A 27102-nucleotide genomic window follows, 5' to 3' on the forward strand; every position below is an offset into this window, starting at 1 on the left:
TGGCTGTTGGAAAAGAGGTCAAAGAAGGGTGCCATTTAATGGCTTATAATTTTATTCTTTACCATGATATTCTCCTGTTACTTTGGCTGTTGAGAGTGTGTGTATAAGAGCAAGCATTCCCTGGGGATCAAGGAGACACCATATGATCTTTACATACTGACATTTCTGAGTAACTTGCTATCATGTGTACTGCATTTTGCAAGTCCAATCTGTCAAAACCTCCCAGTTTAAAGAGATAAGAGGAGTGGTAAAAGAACTCTTAGAGACAAATACATCTTGAACATATTTTTTCCAAGCATTCCATCTAAGGCATTTTCAGCAACTAATGAAACTTGTGTTGGCTGTAATTATGTGTCTTTCTCCATGTGTGCATGTATACGTGTATATGTATATGTGAATTTGTGTGTATAGTAACATATATGTGTGCAATATAAGGGCATATACACACATATATGCATATATAAATAAATATCCATTTACAAATATATATGCATATATACCATTGTTCAGTTCCCAGAACATTGTCATTCTCACAAAGTGTTCATGATAAACTGCTCTGAGGACCTTGCTCTATTGTACTCACTTCCATCATTACCTTCTTTTTCATCCCTGTGAACAACTTCGGTCTAGTTTCCATAGGAGAGCTTTATTTTCATTACATGTAGTTACAAACTGGTAATCAAAGACAAAGGTTGTTTGTGAAAGAAAAAGAACTTTTAGGTCACAGGTTAAAATATCTTTTTTTGGGGTGGGTTCCAGTCTTGGTGCCTGAATTCTGGGCCTGGGAACTGTCCCTCAGCTCTTCAGCTAAAGGCTAGCACTCTACCACTTGAGCCACAGCGCCACTTCTGGCTTTTTTTCTTTTTGCTTATGTGCTGCTGAGGAATCGAACCCAGAGTCTTATGCATGCAAGGCAAGCACTCTAGCACTGAGCCACCTTCCTAGCCCACATTAAAATATCATATCCATCCAAATGATTCCTATGAGATAAAATTTGTAATAGTAGTAAACATGAAAAGGAATTCCTAGACCTGTTGCTTTGCCATTTACAATGTCAAAGAATAATATCACGTCACTCATAATTCTTTAAGAATGCAAGGGAAAATGTTAGTCTCCATCATGTTCCCACAAAGCCAGTGGATCCTCAAGGATAATAGTAGACCAGCAGAAATTCTATGTAGCAGACATGGAGCATGAAAGAGAAAGAGGAAATGAGAGAGCGTGAAAGAGGGAGAAATATCATAATACTGAAAGTGCATAACAGATAAAAGAGCTGTATGAGAATATTCATACTGTTATCTTTAGGCTCTACATGTACACTTGAAGGTATTTGATGTATGATAATCCATCAACCCAAAATATAAAATGATTTTAATAAAAAATAAAAATGACTCAGAAGTAATTTAAAATGCTAAAACAATTTTCACATTAGCAAACTCTCAGAGATATTTCATGACTTTGAAAAGAATAATGTGGCTGGGGTTAGTTTAAATTTAGAAGTATAAAAATACACAAAAATATGAAAAGATATTCATATATTTCATTATATAACCCAAAGCAGAAAGCAAATGTTGTTTGGATGAATTTTTAAAACCAGGCTATCAGGAGCTGGGATGGTGGCTGTTGTAGAGTGCCTGCCTTGCATGCATGAGGCCCTGGGTTTGATTCCTCAGCATCACATAAGTAGAAAAGGACGGAAGTGGTTCTGTGGCTCAAGTGGTAGCACTAGCCTTGAGCTGAGGTACAGCAACCAGGCCCCAGAGTTCAACTCCATGGCCAACAAAATCAAAGTAAAAAACAAAACAAAACACAGTCTCTCACTTTTGTGACCTCAACTCTGTAATATCACTGCTTCAGCCTAGGGCTAAGATTTTAAGTGTGGACATTTATCATCCCTCCTGATTCTGACTGTACTTGATAATTTTTTAATCAATATTTTGTTCTTAATTTTGCTTTATGTAAATTCACATGCAACTATAAAAATGGTTTGGCTATCCCAGTAACCTTCTCAAAGTACCTCCTGATGATGAATAACAAAAAGCTTTATTATATTACAAGGGAAACAATACTACAAATATAGAAACACAATAAATAAATATTAATGATTAATAAAATAAAATATCGAAGAATTACCAGGGTTTTCAGTATTTGAAGTGTACTTACATATTTAATTTTACTATTCTCACATTCCTGTACATTTAACAATGAATAAGATTATGATGTTCAACAAAGTTTATAGGCTATGTGTAGTCTTTAAAGTTACCAACTAAGATTGCTTTTTATGACTCATCTCATCATTTGTATATGGCTTATATCATCATTTGTTCCTCACTAACATATAAAGTAAGGAAGCCCTAAAGTTTTAAGAGAAACTGTGCAGTTAACAAAGTCTTAACTCTTCACTCTGCTTCTTTACACTAAGACTTTGCAACATCTCATTAGTAATGTTTCTAATAAACTCTGAAATGTACTTTTTAGTAGCATATGTCTGCTACCATAAATCTTAAATATTTATAGAAAAGTTGTATGACCTGACAAACAGTCCTAATTTTGGCCTATATAAGCAAATTCCCAAAATTAAATATATTTAAAACATTAAAACTTTTAACAAAACCTAACACTTGCCGCAGTGTTCATGACAGGTGCCTTGTACAGAATAATTGAATTCGTCCTCCTACACATCTCATTTTTTTATTTTTATTTTTTGTGAACATACTGTACAGAGGGGTTACAATTACATGGGCAAGATAATGAGTATATTTCTTATCAAGCATTGCAACCTCCTCCTTTGTTTACCCTTCACATCCCTTCCCAGCCTTCCTCCACCCCTCCTACCCAATACCCTCCCGCCCGATCCTACACATCTCTTGAACAACAATATCTGGGATTATTTTGTTTCTGACATGTCAATCTTGACTATTCTTAAATGTGTGCTTATGTAAGAGGTACATGGTTCTAAAATTTAACGAGAATTCTTCAAAACTTACTTTTCTTTGAATTGTCTAGTTTAAGAAAATCAGTTACACTTTATATATATAAAATGCTCTGTGCTCAATTCAGCAGCACATACACTAAAATTGGAACAATACAGAGAAGATTAACATGGCCCCTACGCAAGGTTGACATGCAAATTCTTGAATCATTCCATATTTTTACAACTAAAGATGCTGGAGATGATGTGGCCACAAGGGAACTTTACTTGATTCTTGGTGGGAGTTTTAACTTGTTCAACCACTTTGGAAAGCAGTATGGAGGCTCATCAAAAGATTCCATATAAAGCTCCACTATGACCCAGCAATCACACTTTTGGGGATTTACCCAAATGATCACAAAGAAGACCATACTAAAACTACCAGAACAACTATGTTTACTGTAGCATGATTTACAATAGCTGAGATATGGAGCCCACCCTGATGGCCCACAGAAGATGACTGGATCATGAAAATGTGGTATATATATATATATATATACACAATGAAATTCTATGCCTCCATCAGAAAGAATGACATCGCCCAATTTGTTAAGAATTGGAAAGACTTGAAAAAAAATTATTAAATGAAGTAAGCCAAGTCAAAAGAAACATAGGTCCCATGGTTTCCCTTATTTTCAACAGATAATATATGTCTAGAATAAGAATAGATCATAAGCTATGTGCATATCAGATAAGATGATATTACCAGAAATGAATCAGACAAGTGATTTTTCTGTTTCTTGCTATTGTTTCTAAGATACTTATAATGTGTGATGTGATGTTTTTTGTTCCTTTATATGTTCCTCCCCTACGCTCTAACCCCTGTTTTCACTGTATTTGAAGTTTGCGTGCCTACATCCTGTGTATAAGTTTCTCTAATTTGGGGAGGGGAAAGGGAAATACAAAATAGTTAAATAGGGATACAGGTTGAGATGCACAAGACACTATGTTGAAAAATGAACTTTACAATTTAGACAGGGGAAGGGGGAGAGGAGTGTATTTGTTGAGGTGGGAGGGAAGGGATGGTGGAAGAAAAAGAAAGGAAAAGATAACAATGCTTGTTAGGAAATGTACTCATTATTTGTTCAAATAAATATGACACCTCTGTACAGTTATTTTTACAGGTGGACCCATTGCAACAATGAGAAGTACAAGTTGTTATGTCAAAAACGAACTTTACAAATTTGGGGGGGGGGCAGGGAGGATTGGGTGGAAGGCTGGGGAGGATGGGAATGGATGGGAAGGGGAAACAAAGGAGGAGGCTACAATGCTTGATAAAAAATGTACTCATTATCTTGCCCCTTAAATTGTAACCCCTCTGTACAGTATTTTCACAGTAAAAAAAGTATAAAAATATTCTGATATAGAAGAGTTTATTTCCTCTATTTTACCCAGATAATAACGTTAACAAAGAAATTAATGCAGAACACTGATATGCTGATATGAAGGTATTTTAAATAAATGTGAGTAGGGGGTGTTTGTACACACACGCATGCACACATGCACACATGCACATGCTTGTGTATTGGCATGCTCAGAGTTTGAAATCAGGGCTTCAAGGTCTTGCTAGGCCTTTCCTCTTTCGATTGATGAGCTAATATATAAGCTACATCTCCATTCCTGGCTCTTTACTAATTCATTATAATTTCTGAAAAATAATTTCATGAATTTATTCTGCCCTGAGTGGCTTCCAACAGTTATCCACAGATCTCAGGCTCCTGAGTAGATATCCCGAGTAGATAGGGTTACAGGTGTGACTACCCAGGACAAGGCCTTCAGAATAATTTTAAAAATAGAAGAAAGTTTACTTTATGGGGGCCTGTTTTATCATCTCCTACTTTTAAAGCATTTTGGAGTGATTATATGCGAATTTACTTCGTTTTCGGATTCTTAAAAGATAGTAAGTGTTGGTATTTAAAAGTTTTAGTACTTTTTAAAAAAGGACACTGGAGCTGTGGGACAAAAGAAATTTGACTCTCTTTGGACATCAATTTATAAGCTCAGTTCTGTGCATGATAACACAATGTCACCAACACAGTCTGTGTTGGAGACAAAATGTAACAGAAAACAATCGCCATGGGCAATATTTGGTATGCTATTATTATAGGACAATATGAATATTGAATTGAGAGTGTAAGAGAATGGAGAGATTTTACCTACAAATTTTGTATTGCTAAAAGGCTTTTGGAGACTGTGACTCATTTCCTTCGTCACTGTGTGTGTTTGGGCCATGCACTTCATGCCTTTAATTACAATTTTTTCCCAACACTAAAATGATAATAACATTAGCATTATAGCAAATGTTATCTTAAGAATTGAGAGAAATAAAACTTGCAAAATACTTAACATAAACTTCTATGAATGAGCTTTGAGTTTAGCCATAATTTTTAATACTAAATAGAATGCAATAATATTACAGAAAACATTACAGGTAGTGAGCAACCAGAAGGAATATGATCTATTGACCATGCTCTGCTTCTAAGGAAGCCAGGTGTACAATGTCTCATGCTTTAAATCAAACTGATTATCTTATGTCTTGGTAGTGTAAAAGTATCAAGGACAGAATAATGAAGGAATGTTGTAGACTGAGGTAATGTCCATATGATAATGTGCAAAACTGATAAAACGTAAAAGTACCTGAGCAGTATATTGTGTTTTACATCATTTAAGTTGCATTGCAAAGATAGGGAATACCTAGAACCATGAATTCTCTTTTTGATATCCTATCATAGGTCCTTAGCAAGATGAACTCTTTCTTCATTCTTGTAGAAGCATTATCAGATGAGAGGAACTGTATTTTTTGTTTGCTTCTTTCAATTTATTCTTCAATTTGAAATCTGAACTACTTGAGTATGAAAGAAACCAAGGTAAATTAGACATGCAGGCTTTTGAAAGAACAATCAACATAAAATAAATAAAATACACATAGCCTTATGAAAGGTCTAACTAAATTGAGTTATATAGTCTAAAGCGTAAACAGAAAATGATATAAGCAATATTATGTTATTGAAAATTGAAAAATGTAAGGAGTTATTATTTTTTTCCTTTCTCCTCCCTTGAATTAATTATGGATTTTGTATAAAGAGATTAAAGATGAGATTAACAAGAAATGATTAAAATTCAAAAGAGTTCTGGGAAGATGGTAAGGGAGAAGCTGGAGGCTACAGGCTCTTTCATAGAAAGCAGTTTAAGTGTTCCAGTGAACAGTCCTAAGCAAGAGAATCACACCAAGGGTGCCATCACAGTACAGAAAGTTTGGCCAGCGAGGGAAAATCCAGGCAAGGGGACAGGTCCATGCACTTGCCAGCAGGCTCAGCTGTGGTTTTGGCGGTGGCTGAGGCAGCCATAGCCACCAAACCTGAAAAACAGAGCGTCCGGGACGAAGGCCCCAGATCAGCGGGCTAGGGGATTCTACACAACACAAGCAAGAGCTGACAAGGAAGAGACATCTTCATCCTGCAGATTGAAGACCAGAGATGACCCAGAAACCAAGAGTCTGCTGTGAGTAGAAGCCTGACATCCTCACTCCTTCTAAGGGAGCAGAGGAGGAAAGGCAACTCCTCCCCTCTCCACTACTGGAGATCTCCATCTTTGATACTGATAAAGGCCTGGCTGAGCAGCTAGCTCCAACTCAGGCCTTGGAAGAAAACAAAAGTCATTTAGCAGGTCACAGGAACCTGATGTCACTTGCCAGGCTCAGCTCCACCTCTTCTCTCATCCTATCCCTCTTCTTCTGTGAATATTATGTTGTTAAATTTGCATAAATTTTAAGTGTTTCAATTAATAATTTTTAATATTTGTTTTTCTATTCTGTCTAGTCTCTTTTTTCTTTTTCATAGTTTTTCTTCTTTTTTTTCTCTCTCTACTATCATTCTATCTGAACTATTTTCCTTATTGAAATTAGGACTTAGTTAATTTAATTCTACTTTTACCTTTCCACATTCCTCTATTCCTATTTTTACCCACATCTCTCCCTAAACCTTATAATTTCTGGTATGCCAAATTATTCTTTGTTGTTCATAGCCCATTAGTATATAGTTGTTTGATATTGAATAAATATATCTGTTGAACTAGATTGTATCTGCGGACTTTTGACTGTGAAACTACAGACTTTGGATGATGCTTGCCTTAAGATAATGTTCTAGCACAAAACTGGTGTTACTTTCATCCCAAATTTGCAGAACAAGCAGAAAAACACAAGAAAAATGGCAACTCCGGGTATCTAAACTCCCACTTATGATAATCAGGGGACAGAATAGATAATGAATAATCCAGGGGAGAGCTCCCCAAAAGCTATACAAAAACTACTGATAAACGTGGTAAATGAAAAAATTGACCACCTTCAAACGACTCAGTGTAAGCATGATAGGGAGAGAGAGGAGGCAAACCAAAGGTCAATACATGAATATCATGAGCTTGAGGAACGGAACTTACTCAAAGATTGACACAGGGACTGCATGAGCAGATTGAAAACACTAAAAGAGAAATACAGGGATAGCATGAGCAGGCTGAGTCCAGTCAAAGAGATAGACATGAATTGCGTGAGCTGGCTGAGAATAGACAAAGAGAAACTCAGGAATTGCATAAATGTGAGGAAGCTAATCAAAGAGTAATACAAGAATTGAGATAGCGAGATGAGATAGACAAAGATCTTTAGAGGCATTTATGGAATCCATAAACAGAAAGCTGAAAGAAGTCAGGGAGACCACAAAGGGAATGCTGAATGGAACCCAACAGAAGCAATGGGAGTCCAAGGAAACCATAACCAATCAACTAAGTGATTTGAGAATAAACACTGAACACTAAGTTAAGGAAGCAAAGAACTCCATAGAAGATCTAAAACAAAGCTCCAACAAAGAATTTGAAGCGATCAAAACCGACAAATTAGAAAGAAAAGAAATAAAAAACAATAGAAAGTCTTGTCAGTAGGTTACACCATGTAGAAGATCGAATCTCGGGGATTGAAGACAGCCTAGATATTATAGAGAAAGAACGTACAAACATCAAGACAAATCCAAGAAATATGACAGATCTATTCAACATTTAGAAGACACCATCATAAGGCCTAATCTGAGGATAATGGGTGTAGTGGAGCACTTAGAGAGAGAAGTTAATGGTCTAGGAAATTTGTTTAACAGGATCCTAGCAGAGAACTTCCCAAACATGCAAAACGATAGGCCTATTCAGATACAAGAAGCTTTTGGAACTCCAACTAGACCAGACCAGAACAGGACATCCCACCATCACATTATAATCCACACAGGATAAATTCAGACCAAGGAAAAGATCCTTAAAGCTGTCAAGGAGAAAAGATTAATCACCTACAAAGGGAAAACAATTAGAATCACCTCAGATTTCTAAGCAGAAACAACTAAAGCAAGAAGAGCCCGGGATAAGGTATGCCATGCCCTAAAGACAAAAACTAGAAACCAAGAACCAGCTAAACTCTCCTTCATAACTGAAGGTCAAATATAAACCTTCCATAGCAAAGAAAAATTGAAACAATATATCTCTCCCAAGCCAGGCCTACAAAAGATACTCAAAGATATCCTTAGCAAACCAACAAGACCACAATAAAGGCCAAGAAACTGCACCCAAACTGAGAATCCAAGAACCATAGGAAGAACCCAGTTGCCACAATCCCAAGAAGGTGGATAAAATGGCAGGAACTCCCAAATCCCTCTCAGTTCTACCTCTCAACATTAACGGAATAAACTCTCCAATTAAGCAACATAGACTGCCTAGTTGGATTAAAAAGCAAGATCCTTCTATCTGCTGCCTTCAGGAGTCACATCTTGCCCATAAAAACAAACACATTTTGAATGTGAAATGCTGAAACAAAATCTACCAAGCAAACGGCCACATAAGCTCAAGTGGTAGAGCACTAGCCTTGAGCTGAAGAGCTGAGGGACAGAGCCCATTCCCAGAGTTCAGGCCCCAAGTCTGGAACCCCCAAGAAAAGTTTTTTTACATCACAAATTGTTAGAAACATAATTCAAATCACAGTTTAATAGTAGATAATTTTAATAGTAGATCATTTTAATAACAGGTTACTTATTCCTGATTTCTTAATATTAAATGTTTGATATATAATTTAAATTTAATATATAAATTAAATTTAAATTTAATATATAATTTAAAATTTAGAAAAGAAGAAATTGAAACTAATTTTAATAATACATTTCATGAATTGTAAAATTGACAAGCATTAGAATTTAAAAAATAATATATCATTACTGTTTCATTTATGTGAATTAATGGAATAATTCAAAGTGTATTCTACACTTAGCACTCATCTTGACATCAAATAATAAATTATTGCACATGACTCTTGGTATTAGGTGGAAGGGTTCAGCACTGTGGTAAAATTCACACCACACAGTACATGAGGGTATGACTCCTCTCATCTAGCTTAAATTGTGGAAATTTGATTTCTTCATGCATGTTAAATTCCTTTCTAGGTGACTTCTACACAGTTATATGCAATTAGATACACGAGTAGCATTTCAGATGATTCTTAAAAGTCATATTCATTAATTAAAGTTTTATTATTTTGTACCAAATAAATTTTTATAGAGAGACTGAATTTTTGAGTAGATGATGGTTTATATGTGCCAGATTACACATCTTGAGGTTCATTTTATATTCCTGACATTGTTTCTACTGTTGGATGTAATATTCCATAAGGGGATAAGTGTATTATATTGGATATATGAAAGTAAATTAAATGTTTATTCCATTAATCCTTTGCCACTTGTCTAATTGCAATATAAATTATCTATATGTTTGAAGTAATGAAAATAACAACAGATATAAGCCAGATAAATCAGTCTGTAGTAGACAAGTATTTTCACCTTTATTTTGATAATTGGTCCTCTTTTACACTACAGAATATTCTTTGGAAAATATGCTCCAGGATGGCAAAACTGCAGAATATTATGTTTTGATCTATCGTAAGACAAGGAAGGAAGGCTAATCTTCCATAGAAAAGTCTGTTCCCAGTGAGGTGATCTGTTTTATGGTGGACACTTGGAAATGAACATTTTTCACAGTCAACCTTGACAAGCCATCTTGATAGACCATTTCTGTAAGTGGTTACAGAGGCTCATTGATGGCTTTGCAAGGATCCAGATTGCCTCATTTTGAGACAACTAAAACAGGAATTTAGTCAGTTGTTTTTGTATCTTTAGGAAAAAAAGCCATTGACTCTAGGCCAGGGGATCACTGGTGCCCAGAGAATCTACTACCTTGAATAGTAATCATAAATCTCTAAAAAACACACCAACAAACAGAGAACTCCAGTAAGTACAGCCAGTCAGGGCTGCTATCACAGCCTACATGAAGTCAGGCAAAAAAACAGAAGCTGAGAGTCATTTAGCTAATAACTAATATATTTTTTTATGAGGCAGACTGAAATGAGATTCCCGAGAGAGGGTCAGAAGGGCAGATCAGAGAGACTAAAATTGATCACACAAAGATTGGATAATAGAATTCCTTGTAGAACAAATAAATCATAGAACACTTGTGCATGTAAGAACAAGACATAAGACCAATTCCAGAAATACACATTTTCTTAGAGATCAGCTTAATGAATTATCAGTGGAAATCTTTGAATTCTTAAATATTTGACCACATGTGGGAAAAGGCCAATTGCTGAAGAGAAAGAAAATGTCATCACTCTTTTAGGTGGTCCAATATCACATTAGGAAGTAATCAAACACAGATTTGTAATTAAAAGAGAAAACAATTATTATTCCAAATGAGGGTTTTATTTGTTTTGATATAACAGTTCTTGATTTACATGCTAGCAATTAACATACAATTGATCCAGTCCCACAGCTGAATTGATATTGACTGCAATGTTCCCAGATGAAGGAAAAGAGAAAATTTACAAATGTCTGATGAAATGAGTTGAGGGTGCCGTGTTCTAATAGTGACATCTGATATTTAGACACAGGTGAAGAGGTGGATTTTCTTTTATAAAAATCCCCCATTTTTAGCCTGGTACCACAGGCTCATAGTTGTAATCCTAGCTACTCAGGAAGCTGAGATATGAGGACTGCCGTTCAAAGCCAGCCTGGGCAGGAAAGCCCCTGAGCCTCCTATCTCCAATTAACCACCAGAAAGTCAGAGCAGGCCCTGTGGCTCAAGAGATAGAGCCCTTACCTTGAGTTGAAGAGCTCAGGGCCAGTGGCCACGCCCAGACATCAAGCCTCTCAACCAACATCAACAACAAAATATTCTCCCTTTTCTTGGACTGCTTACCGCTTTTCCTAACATTCAATAAAGAAGCCATTTTAAAACCGACTACATTTAAGTCCTATCGTAGCTGTTGCAAATAGAATGATATGGAATCTTATGTCAAAAGATTCATATTTGGGGAAACAAATACCAGCAATGTAACTCTGGGCCTTGTAACTCTTGAACTCTGGGCCTTGGCCATGATCATGGTTATGCTGGTAATTTTAATGTGAACTTCTTTGTTATTTTTTGCAATACTGACCCTGAGTGGAATTACTGGGTAATAGAGAGATCTATGTTTAGACTTTTGAGGAAAGTTCATACTGCATTCCAGAGTGGTTGAACAAGTTCAATTTCCTAGCAACAGTGTAATAGAGTTCCCATTTGGCTACATCCACCTCAGAATTTGCTATTGTCAATTTTCTTGATAATGGCCCTCCTAACTGGGACGAGCTAGAATCTGTCTTGTTATTGTAGATTTCTAGGCACCTGCTAGCTACCGTAAGTAAATGAATCCATGAAACATATATTGCTCTGAGTGTGCATTCCTTTCTCTTAGTATACTTTCCCCAAGCCTTTCATTTTCGTTAAGACTAGTGAAAAGTCATCCCTTCTGATGAGTGAATAGAAATCCACTGTGTGTGTGTGTGTGTGTGTGTGTGTGTGTGTGTGTGTGTGTGTGTGTGGGTGTGTGTTTAAAATGACTATAGGCCCATGAGTTCATTTCTAAGCTTTCTGTTTCATCTGTAATTTTGTAATTTCATATTAAATTTGGATTGTTTTCCCTACTGTATTGAAGAATATTGTTGGGATTTTGCTGGGCATTGCATTGTCAATTGTTTGGGGGTAATATTGCAGTTTCCACAATGTTAATTCTTCCAACCAGGAGCATTGAAAGACTTTCCATTTCCTTGAATCTCCTTCAATTACCCATTTTATAGTTTTAACGTTTTTACAGTAGAGGTCCTTCTCATTTTTAGTTAAATTAATTAATTCCTAGTTTTGTTGTTGTTTTGTTCTGTTTAGTTTTGATTTGATTTTGAGCTAATATACATGAGGTTGTTTTTTGGATTCCAGCCTGGATCTTCCCATTGTTGGTAACACAAAACAACTACTGATTCTTCTGGGTTTTATACCCTGCTACGTTGCTGAAGGTTAACATCACATTTACTAATTTGAGGGAGGAAGTTCTAGGATCCTATAAATACAGGATCATTTCATCTGTAAAAAGAGATACTTTTCCTTCTTCCCTATTTGGATCCCCATTATGTTTTTCTCTTGCTTATTGCTCTTGCTAGGAACTCCAGTACTATATTGAACATTAGTAGAGAGAGTGGACATCCTTTTATCATTCCTGATTTTAATGTCTTCCTGCTTCCACCATTAGGTACATGTTTATTATCTCTTTGTCATATACATACTCTGTATTATATTGAGGAATGTTCCATGCATTCCTAGCTTCTCAGACCTTTAATCATAAAGGGGTATTGGAGTTTGTTAAAAGCTATTTTTACATCTATGTATATATGATAATGTGGCTCTTGTCCCTGCTTCTGCTGATGGTTTATGTTATGTTTATTTACAAGTATATTGGATCCAATTGGATCCTAGAATGAATACTGTTTGATTATAGTATACGATTTTTTTGTTAGTTGCTGAAATTGGTTGGTGAAAATTTTATTGAGAAGTTCTGTATCAATGCATATCAAGAGTTCAGTTCATAGTTCTCTTTCTTTGATGAGTCCCTATCTGATTTGGGGAAGAGTCTAATTCTAGCTTCATAGAATGTGTTTGATAATTTCATTTCCCTTGCTATTCCATTGAAGAGTTAGATCTGAGTATTGCAAGCTCTTTGCAGGCCTTAATTTCATGGTAAATCCATTGAGTCCTAGATTTTTCTGGTATGGGAAATTGTTTATTGACATTTCATTTTCATTACTTCTTATGTATCACTTCCTGGTTCAGTTCGAGTATATGAAAGCATAAATTTCTCTAGAATTCTCCAGGTGACTGGCATACGGTTTTCAAAGTACTTTCTTATAGCATTCTCAATTTTGCTTATTTATGTTGTGATGTCTAATTTTTTCTCTAATTTCTCTATTTGGGTGAGTTCTCTTATTGTATTTTCAGGGTTTTTTTTATTATGAAGGTGTTAGACGGGGGGGTTTCATTAAAATAAGTAATGAGTACATTACCCCCAAACTTGATATCCCACACCTACAAAGTTATAAAGTTCATTTCTAACATAGTGTCTAGTGTTTATCACTTTTGCTTTGGTTAATCTTTGTCCCACCATTTCTGTGATTTCTCTTCCTTCCCCAAATAAAATTAACTTAGGTATAAGACAAAGGGTACGGAAATCAAAAACAGTGACTACAGGGAATAAACCAAAGGGGGAAAAGTAAATAGAAATAACTAAAAACAGTTCACCATACAATTATCTTGTTTCCATTTCGGGGAGCTCATTTCAATAAGCATCATTTTTATGGTGATATGCATATAGCTATTGAGCTATTGTGCTCTTTTCTGAGAATATCCTAGATATATTCTAGTTTTTCCAAATGAGTGAAAACATGTAGACTATGGTTTTTTGGGTCTGGCTTTTTTGACTTATTATGTTTTCCAAGTCTTTCCTTTTCCTTACAAATGGGGCAATGTCATTCTTTCTAACAGAACCATAGAATTTTGTTGTGAATGTATATGACATTTTTTGGACCGATTCATCTACTGAGGGGCATCTGTTTTGGTTTCATATCTTAGTTATGGTAAATAATGCTACATTGGACATAGTTTTGATAGTAGCGTTAGTGTGGCTTTGTTTGTGGTCATTTGGGTAAATGCCCAGGAGTGAGATTGCTGAGTCATAGGGGAGCCTTTCTGAGAAACTTGTACACTTCTTTACGGAATATTTGAGCAAGTTTACATTTCCACCAATAGTGTAGTAATGTTCCTTTTTGGCCATATCCCCACCAGACCATCATCTGTTATTATTAATTTTCTTCATAATGGTCATTCTAACTGGGGTGAGGTGGAATCTCAATGTTGCTTTGATTTGAATTTCTATGGCCAGAAATGTTGCATATTACTTCATGTGTCTATTGGCCATTCATATTTCTTCTTCAGAGAGTTCTCTCCTTAAATCTTCAGCCCACTTATTAATAGGGTTGCTGTTTTTTGATTATTTGTTTTTTTGGGGGGGGGTTAACTTTAGGGGCTCTAAATATATTTGAGTTATGAGTCCATTGTCTGTAGCAGAGCAAGTAACGATCTTCTCCCAATCTGTGGACTTTTTATTTATCTTTCTATCTATATAAATTCTCTTCTTAGTCGGATTTGGTAAGGGTCGGTCAATTCTGTTAATTTGTTGAAAGAAGCAACTCTGTTTTGTTGATCTTTTTATGTTTCATTTTGTCTTTATGTAGGTATTTCTGATTTAATTTTTTTTGGTAGGTCGTAGGGCTTGAACTCTGGTCTTGGGCACTGTCCCTGTGCTCTTCACTTCAAGGCGAGAGCATTACCGTTTGAGCCACAGTGCCACTTCCGGGTTTCTATTGGTTTATTGGAGATAAGAGTCTCACGGACTTTCCTGCCAGGGCTGGATTTGACCCTCGATCCTCAGATCTCAGCTTCCTGAGTAGCTAGGATTACAGGCGTGAGCCACAACCTGTGCGTGTCTCTGATTTAGTTCTTTTTTTGTTTGTTTGTTTCTGTCTACTGCTTTGGGTTTGGACTTGTTCCTGTTTTCAAGAAGATTGAGGTATATAATTAAAATACAGACTTGAGATTTCCCCAATTGCTTGATGTAGGCACTCCGAGGTATACATTTTCCTCTATGTATTGCATTTACTGTGTCCCAGAGGAGTTGGTATTTTGTGTGTTCAATTTGTTAATTTTCAGAAACTTTCAGATTTTCATTATAATGTATTCAGTGCCCCACTGGTCATTCAGTAATGTGTTGTTCAGTCTTCATGTATTTGAGACTTTTTTTCTGCTTTAGCAGTTTAATTCTAAATTTAGTCTGTTGTGGTCTGACATGATTTGGCAAGTCAATTTATTTTTCTTTCATTTTGGATAGAATTTCTATGTAACATAGGATATGTTCTATTTTCAAGACTCTTCCAAGAGCTGCTGAGAAGAATGTTTCTATTGATGCTGAATGTATATTCTGTAGAAGTCTGTTATGGCTAGGCAGTCAATGTAGTTATTTAAGCCTGCAGTTTTTGGTTGAGTTTTTCCTGGATGACCTATCCAAGGATAACAACGATGTGTTGAGATGTGTTTTTAGGTTAAGTGTTATTTGGTTGATGAAGTGGGGGTGCTCCAGGATTCAGGGCATTGATGTTTAGACTTTTTATATCCTCCTAATGGAGAGTTGCTTTTATCAATATATAATGTCTCTTCCTCCTAATTTTAATTTGAATTCTGTTTTATCTTATATTAGTAATTCTACTGTGGCCTGTTTATGGTGTCCTTTTGCTTGAAATTTTTCCTTCCAGCCTTTCAGTTTAAGTATGTGTTTGTTTTTGTCAATAAAATGTGTCTCTTGTAGATACTAGATGGATGCATCTTGTTTTTTGATACTAGTATCTAATCTATGTCTTCTATTTTGAAATTTAAGTCCAATGATATTGAGAGTTAAGACTTTGAAATATTTGATAAGTCCTGCTGTGTTATGCACCTGTTGTTAGGAGCTGTGCCTCATCTACTCTTAATATATTTACCTTGTTCTCTGGTAGGGAGCATTCTATGTCACCAGTTCCTGTTCTTCTTGATCTTCTCTATGTAGGATATATTAGATTAACTTCTATCCTGCTGATTTGGTGGAGATACATTGTTTCAAGTTTTCTTTGTCATGAAATATTTTTATATATCCTTTTAATATAAAGGATAGTTTGGCTTGGGAACGAATTCATGGTTGGTAGTTGTTTGCCTTTAATGTTTGTCATATTCATGCCAGGCTCTCCTTTTTACCATATCAGCTAAGAAATCTGTATTTATTCTGACTCTATATCTTTTATAAGTAATCCATCTTTTGCCAGGTGTTGATTTGATCTTCTGTTGTGATTTCTTTTTCTGGATTTAGGTTTTTGTCTAGACCATTAAGTGTAGGAGAAGAGATCAGTTGTGGTGAGATGTTGTCATGTTAATACTTGTGGTTACAATGACAGTTTGGACTGTCCAGTGGTAAGGTGAATTGAGTCTGTGTTTAGATGTGACTGTCTCTGTTCATGATTTATTTCCCATGTGGCCCTTTGTTTCCACAATGCAATTGTGCTTTTGAATATGTTGGCCAACACAGTCACAGCAGTCACCTGCCTGGCTGGGTAACTTTCCATAGATTTCTGTATTTTTTTGTGAAGTCAGTATAAAATCTGCCTCTGAATTTTATATCTATATATAATTATAGCTGACTTGGTATGAACCTCTAGAATTGGAGTATCTTCTAGGACTCTCAATATCTGTTTCATTAGAGAGAGCTAGGGTAATTTTCTGTTGTTATTCTGTCATTATTTTTCCTCTTCCTCAGGTTTATTTATTTATATTGTGGATTTTTTAACATAATTTATGATTTGTGATGGTTGTATCAGATTATTTTTGTTTTTATATTTCTGTTACTTTGAAATAGTGATTTCAGGCTTGCATGAAGAGACAATAATAATACTAAATGTGAAGAGCCTAAGGCTTAAAGAGGTACAATGAAGGCCTAGTAACTCCATTACAGGCTAGCAACCATCTTGTAAGGTATGAATTATTAAAATAACCATGTGTTTGACCAAGAAATGACACAAAAAGAAAAACAATTCCTGGACAACTGAGACATAAATGATCCTTGGGAAAGCCACAGGAATTTTCTCCAGATGCATTGACCAAACACTGGGTGGCCATGCAGGACACAGTGACCCAGTGGCCAGACAATTCCCATAAATATCACATCCATAATAATATTAGCCAATCACATATGTATAGTGTAGTTTGCTTAAAATGTTAACCAATCATGTAATTTCTCATGTAAAACTTCCTTAAAGTTGTTTGTTCAATACTATAAAAAAAACTGTGCTTATTCTATGCTCGGGGCTTCTTAGCATCACCGGTTACTGAGTGCGTGGAGGATCAACCTCGAGCTTGCAAATAAACGACTCCTTTGTTATTTGCATTGGTCGTGGTCTCTGGTAGTCTTCGGGGGGTCTCAAGTCCAGGTACAACAAATAGGGGCTCATATGGGATCTCCCTCATAAGCTCACCCAGACACCTGTTCTTTACAGGCTGTAAAGAACAGCCAGTAAGTTTTGTAACTGTGATATTTGTGTAGTTTTCAGTTTGGGTCTTGGAGTTGGCAAAAAATCCTGGCGGACATGCTATAAGGCAGCCAACAGAACCAGTGGGAGATGTCCCTGAGAAGCCCAGGGAAGGTAAACTATTCACTAGTGCGGACATTTGGGCCCATCTGTAGTCCTGAACTGTCTGCTTGATAGTTTACAGGGTAGACTGTCCACTAGTGTGGACATTTGGGATGTTTCCTGTCTTTAGTCCAGCAATTTCTGTCTGACAGTCTACCACCCAGTCTATCACCTGCATGCTGTTAATGTGTCTTCTCTTAAAATCTGTGTGTCTGTCTTATTGTGGCTTTCGTGGAACATTTCACTCTTTCATATTCATCCTGACACAGATGCCTGGAAACCCTGTTTGCCTCCATGTAAAATTGTTATGCTTTGTTCAGTTTCTTGTCCAACAATAATTACTTTCTCTTTCAGACTCTCTTATCTTCTGCTTCGAAGGGTGAAATTTGGCTTAGAAAGTTGGCCCACTTAAAGCAAAGCTAGAGTCGGGTAGTCTTTTACCCGATGACACTGCTGAAACATCACCAAGTGTCTACATCTACCTCTTTGGGATCCTAAACAGGCCAGTGAATCCACACTTTTCTCCTTGGGACACTCTGAGTTGTGGTTTTATCCTAAATCCCCGAAAGCACCAGTTGTTTAATTTTGTGACATTTGTAATTGCCTTCCTCCTTTTTTCTTGTCTTGTGTGTGGATTGATATACGCTGAAATGAGTCAGAACCAAAGTACACCTCTTACCTTTCTGACAGATATTTTTAAAGATGATAAGGAAAGAGCTAACAATTTAGGTGTTGAAGTTAAAAAAGAAAAATTACTTATTTTGTGCAAGTCAGAGTGGACTACTTTTGAGGTTGGATGCCAGCCCCCAAAGAACTTTTAATCTAAACACCATTTGGGTGGTTAAATGTAGGGCTTTTCTCCCAGGAAGTGCAGGGCACCCCAATCAGATTCCCTATATTTTAGTATGGCAGAATTTGGTGCAGGAACCTCCAAAGTGTCTGTTGCCCTTTCTACCCCTTTCTGTCAATAAAAACAAGATTTTAGCATAAGAAAAGTTTGTGTCAACTACTGCCCTCAGCCTCCTTATATACCATTTTACAGGGAGTGAAGATCTTCTCTTATTAGCCTTTGATCTCCTCCCATACCCTTCACTGCTGCCTCCTCCACCCCTCTTGGAGGAAGGGGAGGCAGTAAGAGATGAGAAGCAAGGAGCCAGCAGCAACTTGGAAGGGCCAACAGGAAGAACTCTTGGTAGCATTCACAGAGCTGCCAGCCTGAGTCTCCCTGACACCACCATGATGCTGCTGTTCAGAGAAATTGGGCCACCGGACAAAACCAGAAACCCCCGAATTCAGTGTTGGCCCTTTCCATGAATGACTTATATAATTGGAAAACACAAAATGCAAAATTTTCAGATAATCCCAAGGATTTGATTTATCTCCTACATAATGTAATGTCCATGTGTCAGCTGACCAGGGATGATTGCCAGCAGTTACTTCGGGTCTTGTTCCACACCGAAGAAAGAGAAAGGATTCAAACTGAGGCTAGGAAACTGGTTCTGGTGGATGACAGGTAGCCTACTACTAACCCTGATTTCACCAATGCATCTTTTCCATTAACCAGGCCTCCAAATGATGGTTGGGACTACAACACGTCAGAATGTAGGGGGGGATTAAGGGTCTATCACCAGACTCTAATGGCAGATCTCAGGGCAGTAGCCTGCAAACATAACAATTTGGCTAAAGTATACATGGTCTTACAGGGAAGGAAACCCTACGATGCCCAAATAGTCGAGGTCTACACAGACATTAGTGCACTTACTACCAAGAAATATTGCATTAGGTCAAAGAATGTGCTAAGAAAGGGAAACTGAACAGAGCAGTGGCAGCCTCATAGAACCTCGACACTAATGGCTAACAGTACTGCTAATAATGAATAGGGATGTCAGGGTTCAATTCTCCTCCCTGAACCCAGGGTAGCACTGAGAGTGGATGGGACTCCAGTAAAATTTCTAGTACATACCGGGATCCAATACTCTGCTTTAATATAGCCCCAAGGAAAAGTCTCAAATAAAATCTCTTGGGTGTTGGGCTAGGATGTAGCTCAGTGGCAACGCGCTTGCCTAGCAAGTACAATGTCCTGGGTTCGATCCCCAGTACCAAAAAGAAAAGACAAAAAAATACAGTTAAAAAAACCAAAACAACAACAAAAAACCTCTGGGGTGCAAGAAGTAATGGGAATTAAACAATACTCATGGACCACTGAAAGAACAGTGGACCTGGGGATGGGATGAGTGTCCCACTCATTCTTGGTTATTCCATAAAGCCCTTATCCCTTATTGGGAAGAGACTTGTTAACCAAGGTCAGGACACAGATTCACTTATATCCAGAAGGCCCCCCGGTGGAGGATGCTCAAGGAAGACCAATACAAGTATTGACTCAGGGCCTGGAAGATGAGGACCGGTTGCTCCAACCACCCTAGACTCCTGACCAAGAAATCACCTATTGGCTGGAAAGGTATCCAGAAGCTTGGGCAGAGACTGGCAGAGTGGGACTAGCGAAACATAGACCAGCTCTCTTCATCAAAGTAAAATCAGGGGTGGACCCAGTTAGAGTTTGACAGTATGCTATGTCCATGGAGGCACAGGGGGAATTACACCCCACATTAGGTGTCTGCTAGACCTGGGTGTATTGTGACCCTGCCAGTCAGAGTGGAACACTCCCCTGCTACCAGTCTGCAAGCCCAAATCTAATGAATATAAGCCAGTACAGGACTTCAGGGAAGTCCATAAAAGGGTAATGGACAATCACCCTACCATACCTAACACCTACGCTCTCCTGAGCACCCTGCCTCAATATAGGCAGTGGTACATTGTATTAGATTTAAAAGATGCCTTTTTCAGCCTACCCTTGGTGCCCAAAAATCAAGATCCCTTTGCCTTTGAGTGGACAGATGTCAAAGGAGGTGTCAATGTATCTGGACAAGACTCATTCAAGGATTCAAAAACTCACCAACACTCTTTGACGAAGCTCTGCATTAGGACTTGGGTGAGTTTAGGGGAAGCCACCCTGGTCTGACTTTGTTGCAATATGTGGGTGACTTATTAACTGCTGGTGAAACTGAAAGAGAATGCATCCAAGGAACAGAAGATTTACCCCAGATATTGGGAAACCTTGGTTAATGAGCATGGGCCAAGAAAGCATAAACCTGCAAATCAGAGGTAACTTACCTGGGCTATTTATTGAAATGGGGGCAGCGATGTGTCACCAAAGACAGAAAAGAAACTGTCCTTCAAAATTCCAACACCATGGTCACAGCACCAAGTAAGGGAGTTTTTGGGTTCTGCCACCTTTTGCCATCTGTGCATCCAAGGGTTTGCAGAGCTGGCTAAACCTCTTTACGAGGAGAAGCAACTGTTTCAATGGACAGAGGAAGCTGATGCGACTTTGAACAGATAAAAACTGCGTTATTATAAGCCCCAGTGTTGGGACTCCCTGATGCCAGTAAACCCTTTTACTTATATGTGGATGAACATAATGGAATAGCAAAAGGAATCCTAACCCAATATTTGGGCCTGTAGAGAAAACCAGTAGCCTACTTGTTAAAGAAATTAGACTCCGTAACAGTAGGATGGCCACCATGTTTGAGAATGATAGCGGCTACTGCTCTGATGGTAAAACACACAGATAAACTAACCATGGGACAAGAACTGTATGTGACCACCCCACACACAATTGAGGGTATGTTAAAGCAACCACCAGATCGGTGGCTCAGCAATACCCAACTAACCCATTACCAAGGAATGCTACTCAACCCTCTCAGAATCAATTTCCAGGCTCCTTTGGCTCTCCACCGGGAAACACTTCTACCAGATCAGGATCTAAACATGCCACTACATAACTGCTCAGAGATCCTGGCACAAGTCCATAACATCCAAGAGGACTTAAGGGTCCAGCCATTGCTGGACGCTGAACTCGTGTGGTTTACAGATGAAAGCAGCTTTATTCATCAGGGAGAATTATGCGGGAGTGGCAGTAGTGACTGAGACTGATGTGGTCTGCGCTGAACCTCTACCAGTAGCCATATCAACCCAGAGAGCCAAGTTAATAGCCCTGACCCAAGCTCTAACGCTGGGAAAGGACAAAAGGCTAACTGTGTTCACTGGCAGTCCGTATGTATCTGTAACACCCATCCAGTATTCTACATTTTATTCTTCTACTTTCATGATGTCAGTTGCTACTAAAGTATCAAGGTGGGCACTTTCTTGGTTCCTAGATCCAATAAATTTTAGTATTTTGGAACACTAGTATAAATTCATGGAGTTTGACTTGAATATCAAGTTTGAGGATACAGTATTTAGGGTATTGTTAATTGGCCTGAAGCAGCCAGGAACATATTATGAATACTCAGACCCACAATAAACTAAGAACTAGGGACTTGATCTCAGGGAAAGATAAAGGTCCAGGCAAGATCTGAAGCTGAAATAAAGCAATGGATCAAACATCAATCAACAATCATTACAGATGAATGCAACTGATCGCTGATTCTCTGATGTGTCTGGGTGGCAGCTGTGTGTGTGTGTGTGTGTGTGTGTGTGTGTGTGTGTGTGTGTGTGTGTGTGTGTGTGTGTGTGTAAGAGAGAGAGAGAGAGAGACAGAGACAGAGAGAGACAGAGAGAGACAGAGACAGACAGAGAGAGAGAGAGAGAGAGAGAGAGAGGAGTGTGTAGAGACTTTTAATGTGGCTTCCATATTTACAGTCCATAGAGCATTACTTGTTAGAGAGAAGGTGCTCATACCAGAGCTCTTATACCACTGTCATCTCTTTTTACTGCAAAAACACTTGCTTAATATCTAATTAAAAAGGGAAAAATAAACAAACGTTGTACATGATTGTTTTGAAAATTAATTGGCATATTGAAGGCCAAAGGGAGGAATTGAAAATTAATATAATCTTTTTTCTCTCTTCTGATTATTACACCACAATAGATGTGAATTTCTGGAGTCTCCTGTAATGTACTCATTGATGAATTACTAATATGCTTAATAATATGAAACATATGATAGAGAAATAGATCAGCCAGCAAGAGCAAAGAACTAGTGATAAGATCGAGCTTTTGAGAAAGTTTGCCACACCTTTGAGGAATGCAATTCCTTCATATGAACTTCAAATTTTATGGCTTTCCCTGTGTTATTAAAAGGTAAGAAAGTACTGTAGAAACAAAAATTCCTGTTCAGCCAAGTAGAAAGTGCTCATGTTCCCATTCTCATGTTGCCAATTTCCATTCCATAAAGACTCTTTGTTAGAGAGCTTTCATTTATTGTACTTCAGCACAACATCCTTCCCTGTTGGAGACAGGAAAAAAGATAATTTTGTTTGAATATTATTTTACATAAATTAGTGTGTACAGGCATGATTTGTATAATTACAGAAGTTTGTAATAAATGTAAGTAGGGATCATGTCACAACTAAAAAATATAATTAAAATCACATAACAAGATTAGAAGTCACAGCATTTTGTGCATGAAAACATACATAAGATTAGTTGCAGAATTTTTTTGACATAAACTTTATATTAAAGTATAAAGCACTTTACTAAGGGTTGAAACATTTTCTTCACAGATATATTTCTTAGAGATATTTTTGCTTCATAATTTTAAGAAGAAAAATGGCCTCAAAGTAATTTAAAAAAAAACAAAACATTATTTTCCTGTTACCATGTGATTAACCTCCAAATTAGAAATCCAGATATAAGATTTAAGTTAATTTAACCAAAAATATTTATTGAGTATAAGAACCTTCTGCTCCCTACATTCTTCACACTAAGTTTACAAAATATGATGAGTCTGAAATAATTAGTCTCTTTGTGACCTGTGTTGATATTATTTAAATGTAAGCGAAATGTTTAAACAGTAGTATTTATTTTAGCTTAGTTGCTCTGAAGAGACAATAAATGATGTAATCAAAGGCTAAAAATGTCCAGATTTAATATTTAGAATTCAGGAAATGTTTTTGACCACACTTGTTACTGGAGCCTTCTCAACAACCTCATGAGATAATTCATATTGATGAAGCAAAAATCCCAGAGGTTAGACATTTATGAATAAAAAAATCATGGCATTTTGAATATTTAGAGCTATGTGTCAAACATAGAAAATTTAGCTTTTAAATATCTGAATATATTAATTCATTTAATTGCAGGGTAATTACTTGTTCTGAAAGGATATAAAATTGCAATTATTTTGAAAAGTAAACCTAATTATTCATTTGAATAAGAGACAATATTTAAAATAAAATTCATTTAAGAAACAAGATGTACAGTTAGTTGTTTTTCATGCCAATTATGTTCCCTAACTTATTAGAAATATTAAATTAGTAAACTTAAATCATTGCTTTGTAGGGAAATAGAAATTTAGTTTCCTAAAACTCACGACTATAACTTTTTCTCAAACAATTACTAAGTAATAATTTTATGTTTTTTTATCATGGAATCTTATTTAATATATTTTTATTCATTAAGTTAAATAACTAGCTAATGATAATATAAAATATTCACGAACAAAGTTTATCTAAAACAAGTATTTTATTCACAAGACATATCATGGTTCTCTTAAAGAACACTAGAAGGCAATGTGTTCTTTATTAAATTTTATTTATTTTGTTAAAATTTATTAATTGTCAGAAGTGGCAATTCCATAATATATTTAAAGCATTTGATTATACTCCCTCCATTTCCTTTTCATTACCCTTTTTTCCAAAGGTCTTCTGTTTTTCACATAAAATTACATCTTTATATATGCACATATAATCTAATTTTAAAAAATAGATTTAAGCTAAACTGCAACTTAAGTCAAGATGTACAATGGAATAACAGGATGGAAAAAACTTGAATATTTTTGTTAAATTCTGAATTGAACTATTATTATGATGATGATTAGGGTAGGATACCAGACAGAATTAGAATTAGGGTTAGAGAAATAGAAAATTTAGGTTCAACACAGGATGACCCATTGCAACAATGATACTCAATGACCCTATGTTGAAAATGAACTTTACACCATGGGGAGGGAGGACTAAGGGAGGTGAGTTAGTAGGAGAACAACAAAGAAGGGGGTAACAATTCTCAACAACAAATGTACTCATTACCTTACACATGTAACTAATCCTTATTTAAAGCATCTTTACTATAACATAAAATTTTTAAAAAATAATGAAGATGGGTGCTGGTGGCTCACGCCCATATTCCTAGCTATTCAGGAGGCTGATATCAGAAGACCACGGTTCAAAGCCAGCCTGGGCAGGAAAGTCCCTAAGTCTCTTATCTCCAATAAATCATTAGAAAATCGGAAGTGGCATTGTGGCTCAAGTGGTAGAGCGCTCACCTTGAACTGAATAACGCTGGGACAGCGCCCAAGGCCAGAGTTCAGGCCCCATGAGAGACCAAAAAAAAAAAAAAAAGAAAAATAAAACCAGACAGAAAATAGAAAAATACTTAAAACATTTAGGCTCAAAATGCAAGTAAAATTTAGACCTACATGCTGAGCAAGAGAATAAATGTGCAATAGAAGCTTGCTATTAACATTATGATTTGCTTATATGTAGGTTTAGGATTAGGCAAGGTGTTCCAGTTAGAGCTGGGGTTAGGATGAGAAAATGATGTAATATATAAAAAGGTGTAATATATAAAAAGGTGTATATAATATATAAAAAGGTGCATATAAGATGTAAGATATAAAAAGGTGTAAAACTGAAGCATATTTTAAGAAGAATGAATGGCATCAAGGTTAAAATGAATGAAAACCAGTGTCTGTGTTACTTTAAACATTCAGATATAATTTGGCTTAAAGTGTCAGTTACTTTTTGTTCTGGATAGGGTTAGGGAAGGATAAGTTTTAGGGTAAAACTTTGCTTTCCAATAAGAAGTAGAAGCAAATAATTGTTTGATTGAATAGTTATCCTTACATTAACCACTTGGTGTTAAACCAGATTGTGATTAGGATTAGGTTTCTGGTTAAAGGGGGTTGAGAATAGGATAAAGAAATTGGTTAAAGTAGTGACTTGTGCCTGTTATCCTTGCTACTCAGGAAGCTGATTTCTGTGGATCGCAGTTCAATGACAGCCAGGGCAGGAAAGTCCATGAGAATTTTATCTCCAATTAAACACCAGAAAACCCAAAAGTGGTGCTGTGGCTCAAGTGGTAAAGCGCACACCTTGAGCTAAAGAACTCGGGGATCACATTCATGCCTAGAGCTTAGGGATCTTGCCCAGGCCCAGAGTTCAAGCCTCATATCCGACAAAAAGAAAAAAAAACGAAATGTGTTAAATGTTAAGTAAAGCTGAACTTATTTCCTGTTTCTAGGAATTCAGGAAAAGCTAGGATAATAGAAGTACAATTTATTTCATAATATCAGGATTTGAAATCAATGCATATATGATTCCTCTTAAGGAACAAGATAGATTCCGAGATAAGAGTGAGAAAATCTGTAGGCTTTAGGAAAACCTGAAATTTATTTCAAGAATTACAAGTGCAATTTCAGTAAGGATGACACAAAAACAGAATTTTACATAAATTTTAGAACTGGGATATCATTATTGTCTTGGATATGGTTAGGATTCTAGCCATAGTTAGGATTAGAGTGAAGGAGAAAAAATGGAGTCAAATTGAAGGTAAATTTTAGAATAAGCCTGGTAGGAATTAGAATGAATGTGAACTAGAGTATTGCTATTAATATTAGAATCTACTTACAATTAGGCTTATGGTTATTCTCAGTGCTCCAGTTAAGTTGAGGGTCAAGTTTAGGGTTAGAAAATGACTATGATCTTGGACACAAATTGAAACATATTTTTGGAAGGCTTATGTGAATCAAGTTAGGATAAGTGGAAAGAAGTGTACTTGTGTTAGTGTTAATATTGACATATAAATTGGATTAATATTAGGGTCAGTATTTTGTTCTTATTATGATTAGTGTTATTAATAGGAAAATTTTAGTATAAAATTGAGTTTTCACTAACAAGTAGAACAAACATGTCAGACTGAATAGTAACTAGAGCATTATCATTATATTTATTTCTTAGTGATCATTCTTGTAATGATTAATGAGGAGTTTTCCAGCCAGGTTTAAGTTGAGAGTTAGAGTTAAGTAATGGACAAGATGTAAGTAAATCTGAAATTGCTTTAGGGTACAAGGGTTCAGGAAAAGGTAGGATAAATGGAAACTACAGTATTTTTCCTGATAAGAGAATTTGAGATCAAATAATATAATGGTTCATGTTAGGGAAAAAGATCACTTCAGCAGTACAGTCAGGAAATTTGTGGTAATTAGGGCAAATTTAAACTCATTTCCAGAGTGCAAACTGGAGTATTCATTAGAATGAATAAAAACTAGAGTATTTTTCTTAAACATTAGAATTGGACTATCATTAGGGTGAAAGTTAGGTTTCAATTGCAGCTGGAGTTAGTGTTAGCATTAGGGAAATGGAAAGTTTAGGGTAAATCTTCGAATAACAAGTGGAGTTAGAATTAGGATGAATGTGAAATAGGAAACTGCTA

The 27102-nt window shown here is 36.5% G+C and overlaps 1 non-coding gene across 1 annotated transcript; it reads left to right on the forward strand.

Moving 5' to 3' along the window:
- The first annotated feature begins 3047 nt into the window (after nt 1-3047).
- Nucleotides 3048-3154, forward strand: LOC138836063 (U6 spliceosomal RNA). Its single transcript, XR_011374895.1, has one exon. It is a non-coding gene; the product is annotated as a U6 spliceosomal RNA (small nuclear RNA).
- Nucleotides 3155-27102: the final 23948 nt, after the last annotated feature.

This window comes from Dipodomys merriami, unplaced genomic scaffold, assembly GCF_024711535.1.
Source record: "Dipodomys merriami isolate MVZ:Mamm:240054 unplaced genomic scaffold, mDipMer1.0.p SCAF_248, whole genome shotgun sequence".
Lineage (NCBI taxonomy): Eukaryota > Metazoa > Chordata > Mammalia > Rodentia > Heteromyidae > Dipodomys > Dipodomys merriami.